Consider the following 21,412-nt stretch of genomic DNA (forward strand, 5'->3'; position numbering starts at 1 on the left):
CTTTCCCCATATTCCTTGGTTTAGATTAGATTACTTACACTGTGGAAACAGACCCTTCAGCTTAACAAGTCCACACCGATACACCGAAGCGCGACCCACCCAGACCCATTCCCCGACATTTACCCCTTCACCTAACACTAGGGGCAATTTAACATGGCCAATTCACCTAACCTGCACATTTTTGGAATGTGGGAGGAAACCGGAGCACCCAGAGGAAATCCACGCAGACATGGGGAGAATGTGCAAACTCAACACAGATAGTCTGCCTGAGGCAGGAATTGAACCCGGGTCTTTAGCACTGTGAGGCAGTAGTGCTAACCACCGTGCCGCCCATACTGAACCAGTTATTCTACTGAACCAGAATCTATCTGTCTGACGTTGAGTAAAACACAGGAGGACTCTATCAAGGACTGCACCACTCTATGTGGCATGGAATTCTCAAGACATCTAACCCTCTGAGAAAAGAAATACTTCCTCACCTCAGTCTTAAACTGACTCACCTTTATTCTGAGACGATGTGCTCATGACCTGGATTCTCCCATGAGGCTTGCCCTATCAAGCCCCTCAAGAATCCACTGTGTGATCACCTCTCATTTTTAGCGAGTTTTGAGAAGGTTTGTAGCTCAGGTTGAGGTTTTGGATGTAGGTTAGCTCGCTGAGCTGGAAGGTTCATTTCCAGATGTTTCATTACCCTACTAAGTAACATCTTCAGTGGACCTCAGACGAAGCAATGCTGAAAATTCCTGCTTTCTATTTCTATTTATATTAAACATATAAATAGAAAGCAGGAATTTTCAGCATTGCTTCGCCTGAGGGCCACTGAAAATGTTACCTGGTAGAGTAATGAAACGTCTGGAAGTGAACCTTCCAGCTCAGCCGCAAACCTACATCCAAAACCTCTCATTCTTCTAAATTTCATTGAGTAGACTCGCAATGTGTTTAACTCATAAGACAATCCCTTCATATCAGGGTCATCCGAGTGAAAAGTCTATGAACTGTCTCAAATGAAATGATACCTTTTCTTTAATAAGGGTACCAAAGCTGCTCACATTATGCAGATATGATCTCACTAGAACTTTGTACACTTGCAGTAAGACTTGCCTACTCTTATATTCCAACCCCCTTGAAATGATGGTCAACATTCCATTAACCTTCCTGACTTCCTGCTGCACCTGTGTTTTAGTTTCCCGTGTTCCTTTTTTTTAAAGAATCTCTACAGTTTGGAAACAGGCCACAAGTTCACAGCGACTCTCTGAAGAGCATCACTTCTTCCCCCTCCCCATTCCCTATTCCTGTAACCCTGCATTTTCCATTTACTCTGCACAAACTTGGACACTATGGGGAAATTTAGCATGGACAATCCACCCAATCTGCACATTTTCCAACTGTGGGAGGAAACAGAGCCCCCAAAGGAAACCCACGCAGACACAGGGAGAATGTGCAAACTCCACACAGATAGCCACATGAGGGTGGAATCAAACATGAGTCTCTAGCACTGTGAGGTTTTAGTGCTAACAGCTGAGCCACCATGCAACCTCAGTACAATTTTGTGCACAATGTACTCTTCTATGTTGCAGCTTTCAGCATTTTTCTCCATTTAAATTATATTATTCATTTGTTCTCCCTTACGGCATGAACAACTCTACATTTTCCCACACTATACACCTTTGGCCAATGTTTTGCCCACTTACATAATCTCTATGCAAATTGTTCGTCTCCACCTTACAACCTTGCCTTTCCACCTATTTTAATGTCATATGCAAATATGCAAATTCACTTCTTTCCTCCAAGTCTATAATATCTATTTTAAAGGTAAAGTTGCCACAGTCTTACCAGACCAGAGGGCTGCTTTCCCATTAGAGAGACGTGGCTGGTGGTGGCTTAACCTGAGGTTCACCACACCTTGGATGAGGGGAGATGTTGAGAAGGAGAGTCCTCATGGTTAGATTAGATTCCCTACAGTGTGGAAACAGGCCGTTCAGCCCAACCAGTCCACATCGGCCCTCTGAAGAGTAACCCACCTAGACCCATTTCCCTCCCACTAATGCACCTGACACTATGGGCAATTTAGCATGGCCAATTCACCTGACCTGCACATCTTTGGACTGTGGGAGGAAACCTGAGCACCCGGAGGAAACCCACAGTCGATCGAGGCTGGAATCGAACCTGGGACCCTGGCGCTGTGAGGCAGCAGTGCTAACCACTGAGCCACCCTCAGCTGTTGCATGAATTGAATCCATCTCTTGGCATCCTGTTGTATTGAAAACCTGCCATCAAGCAAACTAACAGAGTTGACTGATCCCGCGGATAGTATATATTGTAATCATTTGTAGTCCCAGCACCGATCCCTGTGAATCCTACTGGCCATGGGTCACCAATCTGAAAAGCCCTTATCCCCATATACTGTTTCCTGCTCATTAACTAATATACTATCTGTTACCTATGTCAATATACTATGTACAACCATGGACTCTGACCTATGACTCTGACCCATTGTTCACATTGGAACCAATGACATAGGAAAGGAAAGGGCCGAGATTCTGAAGGGAGATTACAGAGAGTTAGGCAGAAATTTAAAAAGGAGATCTTCGAGAGTAGTAATATCTGGATTACTCTCCCCCCGGTGCTAGTGAGGGCAGGAATAGGAGGATAGAGCAGATGAATGCATGGCTGAGGAGTTGGTGTATAGGGGAAGGATTCACATTTTTGGATCATTAGAATCTCTTTTGGGGTAGAAGTGACCTGTACAAGAAGGATGGATTGCACCTAAATTGGAAGGGGACTAATATACTGGCAGGGAGATTTGCTAGAGCTGCTCGGGAGCATTTAAACTAGTAAGGTGGGGAGATGGGACCAGGGAGACAGTGAGGAAAGAGATCGATCTGAGACTGGTACAGTTGAGAACACAAGTGAGTCAAACAGGGCAGGCAGGGACAAGGTAGGACTAATAAATTAAACTGCATTTATTTCAATGCAAGGGGCCTAACAGGGAAAGCAGATGAACTCAGGGCATGGTTAGGAACATGGGACTGGGATATCATAGCAATTACAGAAACATGGCTCAGGGACGGACAGGACTGGCAGCTTAATGTTCCAAGATACAAATGCTACAGGAAGGATAGAAAGGGAGGCAAGAGAGGAGGGGGTTGGCATTTTTGATAAGGAACAGCATTAGAGCTGCGCTGAGGGAGGATATTCCCGGAATTACATCTAGGGAAGTTATTTGGATGGAACTGAGAAATAAGAAAGGGATGATAACCTAATTGGGATTGTATTATAGACCCCCCAATAGTCAGAGGGAAATTGAGAAACGAACTTGTAAGGGGATCTCAGCTATCTGTAAGAATAATAGGGTGGTTATGGTGAGGGATTTTAACTTTCCAAACATAGACTGGGACTGCCATAGTGTTAAGGGTTTAGATAGAGAGGAATTTGTTAAGTGTGTACAAGACAATTTTCTGAATCAGTATGTGGAGGTGCAAAACTTGACTTACTCTTGGGAAATAAGGCAGGGCAGGTGACTGAGGTGTCAGTGGGGGAGCATTTTGGGGCCAGCGACCATATTCAATTAGATTTAAAATAATGATGGAAAAGGATAGACCAAATCTAAATGTTGAAGTTCTAAATTGGAGAAAGGCCAATTTTGACGGTATGAGGCAAAGACTTTCAAAAGCTGATTGGGGGCAGATGTTCGCAGGTAAAAGGACGGCTGGAAAATGGGAAGCCTTCAGAAATGAGATAACGAGAATCCAGAGAAAGTATATTCCTGTCAGGGTGAGAGGAAAGGCTGGTAGGTAGAGGGAATGCTGGATGACTAAAGAAATTGAGGGTTTGGTTAAGAAAAAGAAGGAAATATATGTAAGGTATAGACAAGATAGATCGAGTGAATCCTTAGAAGAGTATAAAGGAAGTAGGAGTATACTTAAGAGGGAAATCAGGAGGGCAAAAAGGGGACATGAGATAGCTTTGGCAAATAGAGTTAAGGAGAATCCAAAGGGTTTTTACAAATACATAAAGGACAAAAGGGTAACTAGGGAGAGAATAGGGCCCCTCAAAGATCAGCAAGGCAGCCTTTGTGTGGAGCCGCAGAAAATGGGGGAGATACTAAATGAATATTTTGCATCAGTATTTACAGTGGAAAAGGATATGGAACATATAGACTGGAGGGAAATAGATGGTGACAGCTTGCAAAATGTCCAGATTACAGAGGAGGAAGTGCTGGATGTTTTGAAACACATAAAAGTGGATAAATCTCCAGGACCTGATCAGGTGTACCCTAGAACTCTGTGGGAAGCTAGAGAAGTGATTGCTTGGCTTCTTGCTGAGATGTTTGTATCGTCGATAGTCACAGGTGAGGTGCCGGAAGACTGGAGATTGGCTATAATGGTGCCACTGTTTAAGAAGGGTGGTAAGGACAAGCCAGGGAACTATAGACCAGTGAGGCTGATGTCAGTGGTGGGCAAGTTGTTGGGGGGAATCCTGAGGGACAGGATGTACATGTATTTGGAAAGACAAGGACTGATTAGGGATAGTCAACATGGTTTTATGTGTGGGAAATCATGTCTCACAAACTTAATTGAGTTTTTTGAGGAAGTAACAAAGAGGATTGATGAGGGCAGAGCAGTAGATGTGATCTATATGGACTTCAGTAAGGAGTTCAACAAGGTTAGATCTCACGGAATACAGGGAGAACGAGCCATTTGGATACCGAACTGGCTCAAAACTGGAAGACAGAGGGTAGTGGTGGAGGGTTGTTTTCAGACTGGAGGCCTGTGACCAGTGGAGTGCCACAAGTCTCGGTGCTGGGTCCTATACTTTTTGTCATTTACATAAATGATTTGGATGCAAGCATAAGAGGTACTGTTAGTAAGTTTGCAGGTGACACCAAAATTGGAGGTATAGTGGATAGCGAAGGTTATGTCAGATTACAACAGGATCTTGACCAGATTGGCCAATGGGCTGAAAAGTGGCAGATGGAGTTTAATTCAGATAAATGCGAGGTGCTGCATTTTGGGAAAGCAAATCTTAGCAGGACTTAAACACTTAATGGTAATGTCCTAGGGAGTGTTGCTGAACAAAGAGACCTTGGAGTGCAGGTTCATAGCTCCTTGAAAGTAGTGTCGCAGGTAGATAGGATAGTGAAGAAGGCGTTTGGTATGCTTTCCTTTATTGGTCAGAGTATTGAGTACAGGAGTTGGGAGGTCATGTTGCGGCTGTACAGGATATTTGTTAGGCCACTGTTGGAATATTGCATGCAATTCTGGTCTCCTTCCTATCGGAAAGATGTTGTGAAACCTGAAAGGGTTCAGAAAAGATTTGCAAGGATGTTGCCAGGGTTGGAGGATCTGAGCTACAGGGAGAAGCTGAACAGTCTGGGGCTGTTTTCCCTGGAGCGTCGGAGGCTGAGCGGTGACCTTATAGAGGTTTATAAAATTATGAGGGGCATGGATAGGGTAAATAGGCAAAATCTTTTCCCTGGGGTTGGGGAGTCCAGAACTAGAGGGCATAGGTTTAGGGTGAGAGGGGAAAGATATAAAAGAGACCTACGGGGCAACGTTTTCATACAGAGGGTGGTATGAGCTGCCAGAGGATGTGGTGGAGGCTGGTACAATTGCAACATATAAGATGCATTTGGATGGGTATATGAATAGGAAGGGTTTGGAGGGAAATGGTCCGGGTGCTGGCAGGTGGGGCTAGATTGGGTTGGGATATCTGGTCGGCATGGACGGGTTGGACCGAAGGGTCTGTTTCCATGCTGTACATCTCTATGACTCTATGACTCTAACTCCGGAAACCACCTCCCGAGAAATTCAGCAATGTTTTCGCTCTTTCATGGTCCAGACAACCCATGATCCACAAGTTTTTTTTCTCTGACCTCGGTTTTTGGGTTCGTCTACTTGCTCCAGCAGGGCCCAAACCTGGCCTTCCAAGGTTCAGACCTGCCCCTTGGAGCTCTCCGTCACGGCCTCAGAGGCCGCGATCCTTTGATCCACCACTTCCACGCGCCGATCCAAAGTCCAGATCTCCTGCTGTTGCTTTGTCAGCATGGCAGTAATTGGCTCCAGCACTCATCGATTTTTTCATGGAGTTTTGCAAACTGAATGTAGAGGCACCACCTTGGGAGTTGAGGCAGCGGCTGTGGATGCTCCCCTAGCTCCGTTTCCTTTAGACGTCTTCATTTCAGCTTCAGGTAGTCCAAATCCTAATTTAAAGGGGCTCCCATCTACTTTGTACTACAAACTTTCCTCAGGAGTGACTAATTGGGGGAGGGAGATGGAGAGAGCCCACCTTGCCTGGGGTATGGCACAGAGCTCAAGACAGCAGAGTGTTCAGACTGCCGCCATCTTGAATCTCCCCCTCCCATTGGTTTAAGGTGATAGAGAAAGAGTTAAAAAGGACCTGAGGCATAACTTTTTCACGCAGAGGGTGGTGAGTGTATGGAACAAGTTGCAAGAGGAAGTGGTGGAGGTGGGTACAGTTACAACATTTAATAGGTATCTGAAAGGTTTAGAGGGATATGGGCCAAATGCTGGCAAATAGGATTGGGTCAGATTAGGATGTCTGCTCAGCATGGACGAGTTGGACCAAAGGGTCTGTCTGTACTGTATGATTCTATGGTAACAACTATGACTCTGCCCCACTACCCCTCCATCCGACTCCTAAACCCCTCTGCCGTTTTACTAAGTCCCCCTGCCACACTCCTGACCCTCTTACCTCACTCTTGCCCTCCTCTGACTCACTCCTGACACCCTTGCCTGAGACCCTCTGCCATACTCTGACCCATTCTAACATATTCCTGATCACCCCCCTGCTCCAGTCCTTGCCCCTCCCACTCCGCGTCTGGTGCCCCTCTGCCCCACTCTTGACCCGCTGCCTCACTCCTGCCCCCCTGCCCCCCTCCTGATCCCCGTCTGCCCCTCTCCTAAACATACTAACTTCCCCAGCCCCCACACTCCTTTAATGCAGTCTCCAGACTGTAAAAGATTTGTGTTGACTTTAATGTAGCATAACTTAATCACCTGATAATTTACACCAGTTTCCTGTGTTTTAACTCCTGTAGATAACTAAATAAAACTGCTTTTTAGTTCAAGGCATTAATTAGTGCTGAACATTTCTTTTACTTTCCCATTCTCCCTCTTGGTGCTTCAGCAGTCAGATTGACAGGAAAGTTTCTCACTCGAATTGTTAACCATCTTTCCTCCCATTCGCCCCTGCATCATTTGCTAATCTGGCTATTTGTGTCTTGGATATTTGAAGAATGTTGATTTGCAACCCTTTGTTTTCATTTCAGTCCCAGCCTGTACGGGATGCCACAGCTCGCTCTGACACCTCGCCCAGGAGTCGCCCATTGATTGTGAGTTCAGGCACTTGATAAAAACCTCTCCCCAGCCCAGGGGCAATGAAGTCTATTGTGCTCTTACCACAGCCTGATTTATATTTCATTCTGCAATGCTGGTGTGCGACACTCTCAAGACCACCTTCCATTAACACACCTCTCAAGGTGGAGTAGCTTCCCATTGAATCGGTTTAGTCATTGTGGAGCTGGCGCTTTGATAGGCGGAACGGACAGGGCTGGTGCAGAAAATAACAATACACAGAATAAACATTGCAGGGAGGGGTGGTATACATGTCACAGCATAATTACAGCATGAGAAGTATGAAAAGGCAAGTCGAATCTGATGTTTTGGCACGTTGCCATAAGAATTGCACCAGGAACTATTGTTCTTCATACTTTTGAATAATTAAAAAAGGTGCAAAGCCTGAATATGTACTTTCTGTTCACAGAGGGCAGGGCCCTACATATGAATAATCGTAAGTTCTAGTAAATGTAAGTTAGTCACACAGTGAGCCTGACTGAGAACGTTTAATTAATTGTTGGTGTAATTCTTCACATGTTGGACAATGCTATGATTTACTCACAAATCTAATGTTGGACTCGATAAGTATGAGGGACAATTGTCCTGATTTGCAATCTCTATGACAATACCTTCATTACCCAGAGTCCATTTGCCAACCATACTCTTCTCAAACGGTATAAATGAATCTTCCCTTTGAGATTTGGTACTCTTATAATTTTTTTTTATTCTGTAACAGGATGGGGGCATCACTGGCGGGGCCAGCATTTATTGTCCATCTCTAATTGCCCAGAGGGCAGTTGAGAGTCAACCCATTGCTCTGGGTCTGGAGTCACATGTAGGCTAGACCAGATAAGGATGGCCATAGTTTGGGAGAAGATTTGTAGCTCGGGTGCTCGTTGTTGTGGTTCTGTTCGCCGAGCTGGGAATTTGTCTTGCAAACGTTTCGTCCCCTGTCTAGGTGACATCCTCAGTGCTTGGGAGCCTCCTGTGAAGCGCTTCTGTGCTGTTTCCTCCGGCATTTATAGTGGCCTGTCTCTGCCGCTTCCGGTTGTATATGCCTAAACGTTTGCAAGACAAATTCCCAGCTCGGCGAACAGAACCACAACAATAAGGATGGCAATTACTTTCCCTCAAGAAAAGTTTTTCCTGACAATTGGCAATGGATTTATAGCAGCTGTTAGATTCTCAATTCCAGGTATTTATTGAATTTAAATTCTACCATCTGCCATGGTGGGATTCAAACCCAGGTCCCCAGAACATTACCTGGATCTCTGGATTAACAGTCCCATCGCCTCACCAATTGACTGTAAGACAAAAAGCTTGGATAACATGTATCTTTTTCAGCAATATCCAAGTGTTAAGGCCATGCACTGGGAATCAAGTCCCACTACTCCATATACCATTAGTATAAGTTTGTTAATGGTCAATTGATTCCATGGTGTACTGCTGTTAAGAGTAGAAGAAAGCCTCACCAGGAGTTTTTAATGAACTCAAAAATAATCTACTTATTATAAATAAAACTAATTCCTAAGGAAAAAAAGAGCAAAGCTGTTTAAAAACTAAGCTGTGATCTGGAATTAGAACTTATCCTCTTAATTCCAGACAAACACATGCAGACAATACAAATCATCAATGAATTCCACAAACATGGTATTTAGAGTCATAGAGATGTACAGCACAGAAATAGACCCTTCAGTCCAACTCATCCATGCCCACCAGATATCCCAACCTAATCTAGTCCCATTTGCCAGCACTTGGCCAATATCCTTCTAAATACTTCCTATCCATATACCCATCCAGATACTTTTGGAATGCTGCAATTGTACTAGACTCTACCACTCCCTCTGGCAGCCCACTTCATACATGCACCGCACTCTGCGTGAAAAAATTGCCCCGGGGTCCCTTTTATATCTTTGCCGTCTCACCCTAAACCTATGCGGTATAGTTCTGGACTCCCCCACCCCAGGGAAAAGGGACATGCTATCCATGTCCGTCATGTTTTTGTAAACATCCATAAGGTCACCCTTCAGCTTCCGACAGTCCAGGGTAAACAATCCCAGCCTATTTAACCTCTCCCTATAGCTCAAATTCTCCAACCCTGTCAACTTGCTTGTAAAACTTTTCTGAACCCTTTCAACAACATCCTTCCAATAGGAAGGAGACCAGAATTGCATGCAGTATTCCAACAATGGCCTAACCAATGCCTGTACAGCCACAACATGACCTCCCAACTCCTGTACTCAATGCTCTGACCAATAAAGGAAAGCACACTAAATGCCTTTTTCACTATCCTATCCAACTGTAACTCTGCTTTCAAGGAACTATGAACCTGCACTCCAAGGTCTCTTTGTTCAGCAACACTGCCCAGGACCTTATACACTTAATGGTAAGTCCTCTGCTTTGCTTTTCCAAAATGCAGCACCTCACATTTATCTAAATTAAACTCCATCTGCCATTCCTCAGCCCATTGGCCCATCTGATCAAGATCCTGTTGTACTCTGAGGTAACCTTCTTCGCTGTCCACTACACCTCCAATTTTAGTGTCTACATACCTCCTATATTCCCATACAAATCATTTATATAAATGATGAAAAGTAGCGGACACAGCACCAATCCTTGTGGCACTCCACTGGTCACAGGCCTCCAGTCTGAAAAACAACCCTCCACCATCACCTTCTTATTCCTACCTTTAAGCCAGTTCTGTATCCAACTGGCTAGTTCTCCCTGAATTCCATGAGATCTAACCTTGCTCACCAGTCTCCCATGGGGAACCTTGTCAAAAGCTTTACTGAAGTCCAGATAGATCATGTCTACCGCTCTGCCCTCATCAATCCTCTTTGTTACCTCTTTAAAAAACTCAGTTCGTGAGATGAGATTTCCCATGCACAAAGCCATGCTGACTATCCCTAATTAGTCCTTGCTGTTCGAAAAAAATGTAAATCCTGTCCCTCGGGATTCCTTTGCAATTAACATGTTCAGCTATTAACTGGAAGGTTGGTAGTTCAAGACCACCCAGGGATGGAGATAATCCTAATGTCAAATATAGTAACAACCTACGCACCGCTCAACTCACTGCTATCCAAGTGCATGTCCAGAAGTCGCTTAAATGTCCCCAGTGACTCTGCTTCCACTACCACAGCTGGCAACGCATTCCATGCATTCACAACTCTCTGCGTGAAGAACCTACCTCTGACGTCTCCTTTATACTTTCCTCCTAATATCTTCAAACTATGGCTTCTCGTACCAGTCAATCCTGCCCTGGGGAAAAGTCTCTGACTATTGACTCTATTCCACTCATTATTTTGTACACCGCAAATCAGGTCTTCTCTTTTCCTCCTTCTCTCCAGAGAGAAAAGTCCGAGCTTATTCAACCTTTCTTCATAAGGCAAGCCCTCCAGTCCAGGCAGCATCCTGGTAAACCTTCTTTGCACTCTCTTCAAAGCCTCTGTATCTTTCCTATAGTAGGGCGACCAGAACTGGATGCAACATTCCAAGTGTGGTCTCACTAGGGACTTGTAGAGCTGCAGCAAAACCTCACGGCTCTTAAACCTGATCTCCCTGTTAATGAAAGCCAAAACACCATATGTTTTCTTGACAACCCAATCCACTTGGGTGGCAACTTTGACAGATCTGTGTACTTGCACACCCAGATCCCTCTGTTCCTCCACTCTTGATAGGTTTTAATCCTATATTCAGCATTCATGTTTGACCTTCCAAAATGCATCACTTCGTATTTATCCAGTTTGAACTCCAGCTGCCATTTCTCAGCCCTGTTCTGCATCCTGTCTATGTCGCGCTGCAGCCTGCAGTAGCCCTCTATACTATCGACGATACCTCCAACCTTAGTGTCATCTGCAAATTTACTAACCCACCCCTCAACCTCCTCATCAAAGTCATTTATAAAAACTACAAAGACCAGAGACCCGAGATCAGAGCCCTGCAGGACCCCACTCAACACTGACCTCCAGGCAGAATACTTCCTATCTACAACCACTCTCTGCCTTCTGTCAGCCAGCCAATTCTGAATCCAGATAGACAAATCTCCCTGTATCCCATACTTCCTGACTTTATGAATGAGCCTCCACAGGGAACCTTATCAAATGCCTTGCTGAAGTCCATAAACACCACATCCACTGCTCGACCTTCGTTGACCTGTCTTGACACCTCCTCAAAGAACTCAATAAGATTTCTGAGGCATGACCTGCCACTCTCAAAGCCATGCTGACTGCCTTTATTCACACTATGCTTTGCCAAATCGTCATAAATCCTATCCCTCAGAATTCTTTCCAAAACTTTGTTGACCACAGACTGGTCTGTAATTGCCAGAGATTTCCCTGTTGCCCTTCTTGAAAAGAGGAACAACATTTGCCTCCTTCCAATCCTCCGGTACGACTCCTGTGGAGAGTAAGGAGGCAAAGACCTTCGCCAGCGACTTAGCAATCTCCTTTCTCACTTCCCGGAGCAGCTTAGGATAAACGTGGCCTGGCCCTGGAGATTTATCAATCTTAATGTTTTCCAAAATTTCTAGCACATCAACTTCATCAATCGTGATCTGGTCAAGACTGAATCCCAGCTCCTCTAAGTTTTCATTTACAACAAGTTCCCTTTCCTTGGTGAAAACCAAAGCAAAAAACTCATTTAAGGCTTCCCCTATCTGCTCAGACTCCACGCACAAGTTCCCTACGCTATCCCTGATCAGCCCTGCCTTCTCCCTGATCATTCTCTTATTCCTCATGTATGAGTAAAATGCCTTTGGGTTCTCCCTAATCCTTATTGCCAAGCCTTTTTCGTGCCCCCTCCTGGCTCTCCTCAGTCCATTTCTGAGCTCCTTTCTAGCTAGCCTGTAATCCTCTAAAGCTGTGCTAGATCCTTGCTTCCTCCACCTTACGTAAGCTGCCTTCTTCCTTTTGACGAGAAGTTCCTATGTTCTCATCATCCAAGGTTCCTTAATCTTACCCCTGCTTACCTGTCTTAGAGGGACAAATTTGTGCATCACTCGCAAAAACTGCTCCCTAAATAGTCTGCACAGGTCTGCTGTGCCCTTTCTGTGGAACAGTTGCTCCCAGTCTGTATTTCCCATCTCTTTCGGCTCACACATAGCTGTCCCTCAAAGATCAGCAAGACAGCTTATGTGTGGAGCTGCAGGAGATGGGGCAGATACTAAATGAGTATTTTACATTCGTGTTTACGTTGGAGAAAGACATGGAAGATTTAGAATGTTGAGGGAAATAGATAGTGACATCTTGAAAAATGTCCATATTACAAAGGAGGAGGTGCTGGATGTCTTGAAATGCATAAAAGTGGATAAATCTACAAGACTTGATCAGAAGTACCCTAGAACTCTATGGGGAGCAAGGGAAGTGAATGCAGGGACCCTAGCTGAGATATTTGTATCATTGATAGTCGCAGGTGAGGTGTTGGAGGCTGGCTAATGTGGTACCACTGTTTCAAAAACGTGGTAAGGAAAAGCCAAGGAACTATAGACAGGTGGCCTGTCGTCTATGAAAGTTGTTGGAGGGAATCCTGAGGGACAGGATTTACATGTATTTAGAAAGACAGGTACTGATTTGTGATAGTCAGCATGTCTTTGTGCATGTGAAACCATGTCTCACAAACCTCTCTCCAGCTGTGAAATTGTATTCCTCACTTTGTTCATTACCCTAATGCACTTTGTATGATGTAATCTGCCTGTACTGCACACAAAACAAAACTTTTCACTTTACCCAGGTACATGTGACAGTAATAATAAATCAAGTCAAAAAGGCTGAGTCATGGTAAAGTGATTAAAATTGGAAAATTAGATTAAAATTTAAATTAACATTTCAAAGAAAAGCGTAGGAAAGAGAAAGAGAGAGAAAAATAGGAAAGAGCAAGGTAGGAAGAGAGAATTTCAGGATAAAAAGCAGGAAAGGGAACTTGAACTTACTGTGCTCATAGGAGATGATGCTTGCTCAAGCTTAAGGGTCAAGGCAACTTGGTTTGCTCATTTCATTAGGAAGCAGAGGTGGAAATGTTCTGTATCTCTTTCAAGTGATGGCAAAACAGATACGCTGGACAGTCCTTATTTGTCTTTATTACTGCAGAGTAAGCTTTCAGGGAAAGCTCACAATGTTCACTCTTTTTGCCAGAGCATAGTGTCACTGATTATGAAGTAGTACGTTAGGCTGTCTGAAGTATGCACTAGTTAATGTCAGAGATGTACCATCCAAAGTTCTGTACACTCAGGAAACAACCTATCACAGATACCTGGAATTTGAAATGCTTAAGCAGCTTGTGTTCAACAGTGGGAAACAGGCACTTAAAACAGAAGACACTTACTAAAACCTCCGTGAAACAATTTTATTTTGAGTTCAGAACCTCCATCATCCAAATATGAATGGATTTTGAAGAACAAAGTATAACGGATACAGGCAAATGCCACATTGGCTGATGATTCTGAGCTGATCCACAAACCCCCTGTTCCAACAGAAATCCTTCCTTCGTCAACCCCCAACTAACTGGAAAGGATCGAGGTGAGAATGTGAAGAGAACACGAGCGCCCATGTTAAAGAGGGAAATGCTGGGAGCCCTCCTCAGGACAGAGAGGATGGTGCTGAAGTGAAAGGTGAGGCCCAGAATCCTGTGTGTTTTAGTTGTTGCAAGGTATGGTTTATCCAGGCCAGCAGCTGCAGGCAATGGAAAATAAATGTGGATTTATCGATGCACATATACCTCATCTAGAGAATGGGAGTCAGACAGAGAGCATAGCAGACTAGGCTATGACATGCCAATCTCTACAAAGGCATTCCTCGAAGGTGAATAAGGTTAAGTGAATCCCTGAGAGCTTCTGATCTTTGTATGTAAAGCTAGGATGAGGTGAGTGAGCGTGTGTGCTGATACTGAGGGACACTGGGGCCAGTCAAACTCTACAGCTGGGTCCTGCAGCCTGTGGTCAGATAAACCCAGCCAATGAAGGCTGAGCACTGTGGTACTGCAAACAGAGAACCCTCGGGCTGGTTTACAGGAAGCTTTATGAGGAATTTCAAAGACCACAAAGAGGTGAGAAATAGAGCTTCCTTGGTAACAGCCTAACAAGCTCAGACTGATCACACTGAACCTGATCCAGAATCCAATCCCTCAAAGCTCAGACATTAAAATGGAAATGTTAAATGAGGAAGTGAAACACCCCAGATGCGTTCACAGACAGACCTGCCAACATGGAGTGTGCAGTATTCCATTGTCAAAGACCTGCCACACAGAATGGGCAGTGATCTACCAGGTAGTGGTGCCACTAAGGTACTGTCAGGAAATTTTGTAGCTAGCTAACGAGATTCCAATGACTGGGCGAGGCAGTCTCTGTAAAACAGAGCTCACAGCAGCCAATGTTCTTACTGGCAAGAGCTCTAAAGGACAAAGGTTTTGCATTACCTGCCACATTGTTGGAAAGCTCCAATCTGCAATATGACCTATGCCTATAATTCCCATAAAAATAAACAAAGAACTGCAGATGCTGGAAATCTGAAACAAAATCAAAAATTTCTGGAGAAACTCAGCAGCTCTGGCAGCAGCCGTCAAGAGAGAAATAGAGTTAATGCTTCAGATTCATGACCCTTCAGAACAGAAGGAGGACAGAACTGGATTGATAATGTTAACCCCAGATCACTACGGACATTTGAACAACTAATTGCAGTGTGTCTTTTTTCAAGAGGCAAGACCACTAAAAGATGTCAATTATGTGGTTGTGTGCATAATTGAAGATGTCAAGGCAGCTACTAAAGGAAAAATGTACCACAAACTGACCTGTAGAGACCTGTGAGTTAGCGAGTTTTGAGAAGATTTGTAGCTCAGATTGAGGTTTTGGATATAGGTTTGCTCACTGAGCTGAAAGGTTCATTTCCAGACATTTCATTACCTTACTAGGTAATATCTTCAGTAGACCTCATGCAAAGCAATGCTGAAAATTCCTGCTTTCTACTTATATGTTTGGGTTGGTGATGTCATTTCCTGTGGTGATATTATTTCCTGTGGCAAAGTCACTTCCTGTTCCTTTCTCAGGGAGTGGTAGATGGGGTTTAACTCGATGTGTTTGTTGATAGAGTTCCGGTTGGAATGCCATGCTTCTAGGAATTCTCGTGCGTGCCTTTGTTTGGCTTGTCCTAGAATGGATGTATTGTCCCAGTCGAAGTGGTGTCCTTCCTCATCCATATATGAGGATACAAGTGAGAGAGGGTCATGACTTCTTGTGGCTAGTTAGTGTTCATGTATCCTGGTGGCTAGTTTTCTGCCTGTTTGTCCAATGTAATGTTTGTTACAGTCCTTGCACGGTATTTTGTAAATGACGTTTTGCTCATTATCTGTATAGAGTCTTAAAAGCATAGGACCACTAGCTTGATGATATTCTCCTTGTTGAAGTTAGTTCATCATCCAACCCAAACTCTGGGTCCGCTATGTCATCACTTTGTCATCACTAAACGAAACAAGTTAGAGGAAACCTTCAAGACCATCAATAACACCCTTACTGGCATAAAATTCACTAAAGAGGAGGAAAACAACAACAAACTGCCATCCCTAGATGTCACAGTAGAGCGAACAGCCAATGGGGAACTTCAATCCAGCGTCTACAGAAAAACAACACATATGGACCAAATATTGAACTACTGAAGCAATCATCCCAACACCCACAAATGAAGCTGCATCAGAACATTTCAACGAGCCAACACACACTGCAGCACAGAGGAACTATGCAGAGCAGAGGAAAATCACATATACCGTGTATTCAAAAAGAATGGGTACCCAATGAACACAGGAGAAAGTGAGGACTGCAGATGCTGGAGATCAGAGCTGAAAATGTGTTGCTAGAAAAGCGCAACAGGGCAGGCAGCATCCAAGGAACAGAAGAATCGACGTTTCGGGCATCAGCCCTTCTTCAGGAATGAGGAAAGTGTGTCCAGCAGGCTAAGATAAAAGGTAGGGAGGAGGGACTTGGGGGAGGGGGGTTGGGAGTGCGATAGGTGGAGGGAGGTCAAGGTGAGGGAGATAGGCTGGAGTCGGGTAGGGGCGGAGAGGTCAGGAAGAAGATTGCAGGTTAGGAAGGTGGTGCTGAGTTCGAGGGATTTGACTGAGACAAGGTGGGGGGAGGGGAGATGAGGAAACTGGAGAAATCTGAGTTTATCCCTTGTGGTTGGAAGATTCCCAGGCAGAAGATGAGGCGCTCTTCCTCCAACCGTCGTGTTGACATGGTCTGGAGATGGAGGAATCCAAGGACATGCATGTCCTTGGTGGAGTGGGAGGGGGAGTTGAAGTGTTGGGCCACGGGGTGGTTGGGTTGGTTGGTCCGGGTGTCCCAGAGGTGTTCTCTGAAACATTCCACAAGTAGGCGGCCTGTCTCCCCAATATAGAGGAGGCCACATCGGGTGCAGCGGGATGCAATAGATGATGTGTGTGGAGGTGCAGGTGAATTTATGGTGGATATGGAAGTATCCCTTGGGGCCTTGGAGGGAAGTAAGGGGGGAGGTGTGGGCGCAAGTTTTGCATTTCTTGCGGTTGCAGGGGAAGGTGCCGGGAGTGAAGGTTGGGTTGGTGGGGGGGTGTGGACCTGACGAGGGAGTCACGGAGGGAGTGGTCTTTTCGGAACTCTGATAGGGGAGGGAAGGGAAATATGTCCCTGGTGATGGGGTCCGTTTGGAGGTGGTGGAAATGACGACGGATGATACGATGTATATGGAGGTTGGTGGCGTGGTAGGTGAGGACCAGTGGGGTTCTGTCCTGGTGGCGGTTGGAGGGGCGGGGCTCAAGGGCAGAGGAGCGGGAAGTGGAAGAAATGCAGTGGAGGGCATCGTCGACTACGTCTGGGGGGAAATTGCAGTCCTTGAAGAAGGAGGCCATCTGGGAGGCCATTTGGAACTGGTCCTCCTGGGAGCAGATGCGGCGGAGACGAAGGAATTGGGAATATGGGATGGCGTTTTTACAGGAGGCAGGGTGGGAGGAGGTGTAGTCTAGGTAGCTGTGGGAGTCGGTCAGTTTATAGTAAATGTCCGTGTCGATTCGGTCACCCGAGATGGAAATAGAAGGGGAGGGAGGAGTCTGAGACGGTCCAGGTGAATTTGAGGTCAGTGTGGAAGGTGTTGGTAAAGTGGCTGAACTGTTCAACCTCCTCGTGGGAGCACGAGGCAGCGCCGATATAGTCATCGATGTAGGGAGGAAAAGGTGGGGGGTGGGGCCAGTGTAGCTGCGGAAGATGGACTGTTCCACATATCCTACGAAGAGGCAGGCAAAGCTGGGGCCCATGCGGGTGCCCATGGCTACTCCTTTGGTTTGGAGGAAGTGGGAGGATTGGAAAGAGAAGTGGTTCAGAGTGAGGACAGTTCAGTCAATCGAAGGAGGGTGTCAGTGGAAGGGTACTGGTTGGTACGGCGGGAAAGGAAGAAGCGGAGGGATTTAAGTCCTTCGTGATGGGGGATGGAGGTGTACAGGGACTGGATGTCCATGGTGAAGATAAGGCATTGGGGACCGGGGATGCGAAAATCATGGAGGAGGTGGAGGGCGTGGGTGGTGTCCCGAATGTAGGTGGGGAGTTCTTGGACGAAAGGGGACAGGACTGTGTCGAGGTATGCAGAGATGAGTTCGGTGGGGCAGGAGCAGGCTGAGACAATGGGTCGGCCGGGGCAGTCAGGTTTGTGGATTTTGGGCAGGAGGTAGAAACGGGCGGTGCAGAGTTGTGGGACTATGAGGTTGGAGGCGGTGGATGGGAGATCCCCTGAGGTGATGAGGTTATGGATGGTCTGGGAGATGATGGTTTGGTGGTGGAAGGTAGGGTCATGGTCAAGGGGGCAGTAGGAGGAGGTGTCTGTGAGCTGGCGTTTAGCCTCAGCGGTGTAAAGGTCGGTGCGCCAAACTACTACCGCGCCTCCCTTGTCTGCTGGTTTGATGGTGAGGTTGGGGTTGGAACAGAGGGAGTGGAGGGCTGCACGTTCCGAGGGTGAGAGGTTGGAGTGGGTGAGAGGGGTGGAGAAGTTGAGACGGTTAATGTCGCGGCGACAGTTGGCTATGAAGAGATCGAGGGCGGGTAAGAGGCCAACACAGGGTGTCCAGGTGGATGGGGTGTGTTGGAGGCGGGAGAAAGGGTCGTCAGATGGTGGGCGAGAATCTTGGTTGGAGAAGTAGGCACGGAGGCGAAGGTGGCGGAAGAATTGTTCGATGTCACGCCGCACGTTGAACTCGTTAATCCGAGAGGGTAGGGGAATGAAGGTGAGGCCTCTGCTGAGGACTGATCTTTCATCCTCAGAGAGGGGTAGATCTGGAGGAATGGTGAAAACACGGCAGGGCTGGGAGCTAGGAGCTGGTGTGAGGCTGGAGCTGGGAGTGGGGCGGGATTGGGAGTGGGGGCAGGGATGGAGATTGGCGTGGGGGCAGGGTTAGACGTGGTGACGGAGATCGGCGTGGGGGCGGGGTTAGACATGGTGACGCAGATCGGTGTGGGGCCGGACACACATGCGGCGCTGTGGACGTGCAGGTTAGTGATGTCACTGGGGGCGGAAGTGGCTGTGGCGACGACAGAGACAGTGTTATTCTCGATAGCCGCGGAGGCCACGAATCTGTCGGCGATGGTCTTCCTGGCGATCGTGGAGGCGGTTGTCTGGGTAGCGTTCGCGGAGGCTGTGAGATCGGTGGGGGCGGAAGTGATGTCATTGTCCGCGGCGGCGGTTGCTGCGGGTGCTTCAGCGGCCGCGTGGTTAATGGGGCCGGACTGAATTCGGAGGCCGATGGAAGATTCCGGAACAGTTGAGGAACCCAGAGTGTGGGGGTAAGTACATGAAAGTTTTTGGTACTTACTGTCTTTAATTTCCGATATGGCTACGAAGAACTGTTTGTTTAGTGTATGGATTCTTCTGTGGATGAAGAACAGTAGAGGTCCTTTTACAGGTCTGTGAGAGTGTTGTCCTGAGCTGAGGTAGGGCTGACTGCAGGGAATGTCGGTCGCGGCACATGGCTGCAAGCGTGGAGCGGAGGATCCGGAGGGAGGTCTGTTGCTGGAGGCTTCTGATTTGTTGTAGAACCCAATGAACACAGTCCACCGATTTCTCAGCAACAAACCCAAACAAGCAAACAAACACATCCACAAACCCTAGCCACTGTTCCCTACATCAAAGACATCTCAGAAATGACTGCCAGACTTCTCAGACCCCTTGGCATCATGGTAGCCCACAACCCCACCAACAAACTAAAACAGCAGCTAATGAATTTTAAAGACCCTACAGAGACAATGAGCAAAACTAAAGTCATTTACAAAATACCGTGCAAGGACTGTAACAAGCACTACATCGGACAAACAGGCAGAAAACTAGCCACCAGGATATGTGAACACCAACTAGCCACAAGAAGTCATAACCCTCTCTCACTAGTATCCTCACCTATGGATGAGGAAGGACACCACTTTGACTGGGAAAATGCATCCATCCTAGGACAAGCCAAACAAAGTCACGCACGAGAATCCCTAGAAGCACGGCATTCCAACCGGAACTCTATCAACAAACACATCGAGTTAGACCTCATCTACCACCCCCCCTGAGAAAAGGAACAGGAAGTGACTTCGCCACAGGAAATAACATCACCAACCCAAAGAAACCCAAACATATAAATAGAAAGCAGGAAGTTTCAGCATTGCTTTGCCTGATGTCACCTAATAAGAGAACAAAATGTCTGGAAATGAACCTTTCAGCTCAGTGAGCAAACCTACATCCAAAAGATCTGTGAGTATTGCAGATTATAAACATGATGGGAGAAAAGACAGCAGTCTGAGTGAGAGATAAGTTTGAGTTTTCCCTGTTCAAGAATACATAAGGACAGATGTTAAAAGCCATTCTCAACCCTAGTACAGTCAGTTCTGATATAATGTGATAGCCCATTCCCATGCAATCTCGTGTAATAAGAAAATTGCACAATAGCCACGCTATTTAAATGAATGTGTGCTAGTAGACTGAAGTACTCCCACCTACTACCCTAGATTTTAGTGCTTATGTGCTGTGTAAGTCACAGTCAAACTGGTCACCCCTGCAGTGCAAGTAAATATTTCTATTACACTTAATGTGAGAAAATAGTTACCACATCAATTCTAAAGGGAACAAGACAGAAGGATTTCCACTAACCTACAAAGTTAAGAATCTCAAAATTAACTGCTTAACTATCAGTCTATCACCATTTACACTCCCTCATTTGAGAGAAAACAGGTGGTGTTTTAAGCTGACGGTCATCACATCTCAGGCAAGTGGCGAGGTTGAGAACTTGGAATCTTTGTGGTGGCCTCAGCCAGTATAGGAATTGAACCCATGCTGATGGTGTCATTCTGCATTGCAAACCAGCTGTCTGGCATCTGAGCTAACCAATCTCCTTTTATTTAGCAACAAATAATCTCATTAAGTTGTGAAATCAAGAAAGCTAAATTGGCACTTTTTAAAACATACATTCTTTTGGTTTTTGCATAAAGGTATTCATCAAGGAGGGAATCATTTTTAGTTAATGTTATTGTGACCAGTCAAGGAGGCAGTTGAGTGAAGAAGTGAAAATGGTGCATCCCCTTCATCCAGGAGCTTGACAATTTGGACTATCCCACCTAGAGCCATAATAAACACATTAGAGAATCTCACCATGGAACAGTAGTAACATCAGTAAAATTAAAAGTTCCACAATTAACAACTTTTATCCCTGATCTATTTTTGTCCTTTTCTAAAGCTGCACTGAAATTAATGCAGGGGGAGATGCTGATACAACGGTAATGTATTAGAATTGTAATCCAGAGGCTGCGGGGACATGGGTTCCCATTCCTACATAGTTAGCAGAACTTAAACTAAATTACGAAATGTGGAATAAAAAAATATGCTTCAGTAATAGTGAGGATGAAGCTACATCAATTGTCCACCTGGTTCACTAAAGTCCTTTAGGGAAGGAAATCTGCCATCCTTACCTGGTCTGGTACCCACAGATCCACAGCAATGTGTTTGACTCTTAAGCACCCATTGAAATGGAAAAGCAAATCATTCAGTTAAAGGCTAGGGATGGGCAACAAAAGCTGGTCTTCC

General features: G+C 45.8%; 1 long non-coding RNA gene across 2 annotated transcripts in view; it reads left to right on the forward strand.

Moving 5' to 3' along the window:
- The window catches only part of LOC140484569 (uncharacterized), a 54,978-nt gene that overhangs the window by 4,615 nt on the left and 28,951 nt on the right, over positions 1 to 21,412 (forward strand). Inside the window, exons 2-3 of one of the 2 annotated variants that reach the window (XR_011962292.1) lie at positions 7,292 to 7,354; positions 13,827 to 13,962. This is a non-coding gene — a long non-coding RNA (uncharacterized lncRNA). The remainder of the gene's footprint in view (positions 1 to 7,291; positions 7,355 to 13,826; positions 13,963 to 21,412) is intronic. The other variant, XR_011962291.1, reaches the window with a different exon arrangement.

This window comes from Chiloscyllium punctatum, chromosome 13 (genome assembly GCF_047496795.1).
Source record: "Chiloscyllium punctatum isolate Juve2018m chromosome 13, sChiPun1.3, whole genome shotgun sequence".
Taxonomy (NCBI): Eukaryota; Metazoa; Chordata; class Chondrichthyes; order Orectolobiformes; family Hemiscylliidae; genus Chiloscyllium; species Chiloscyllium punctatum.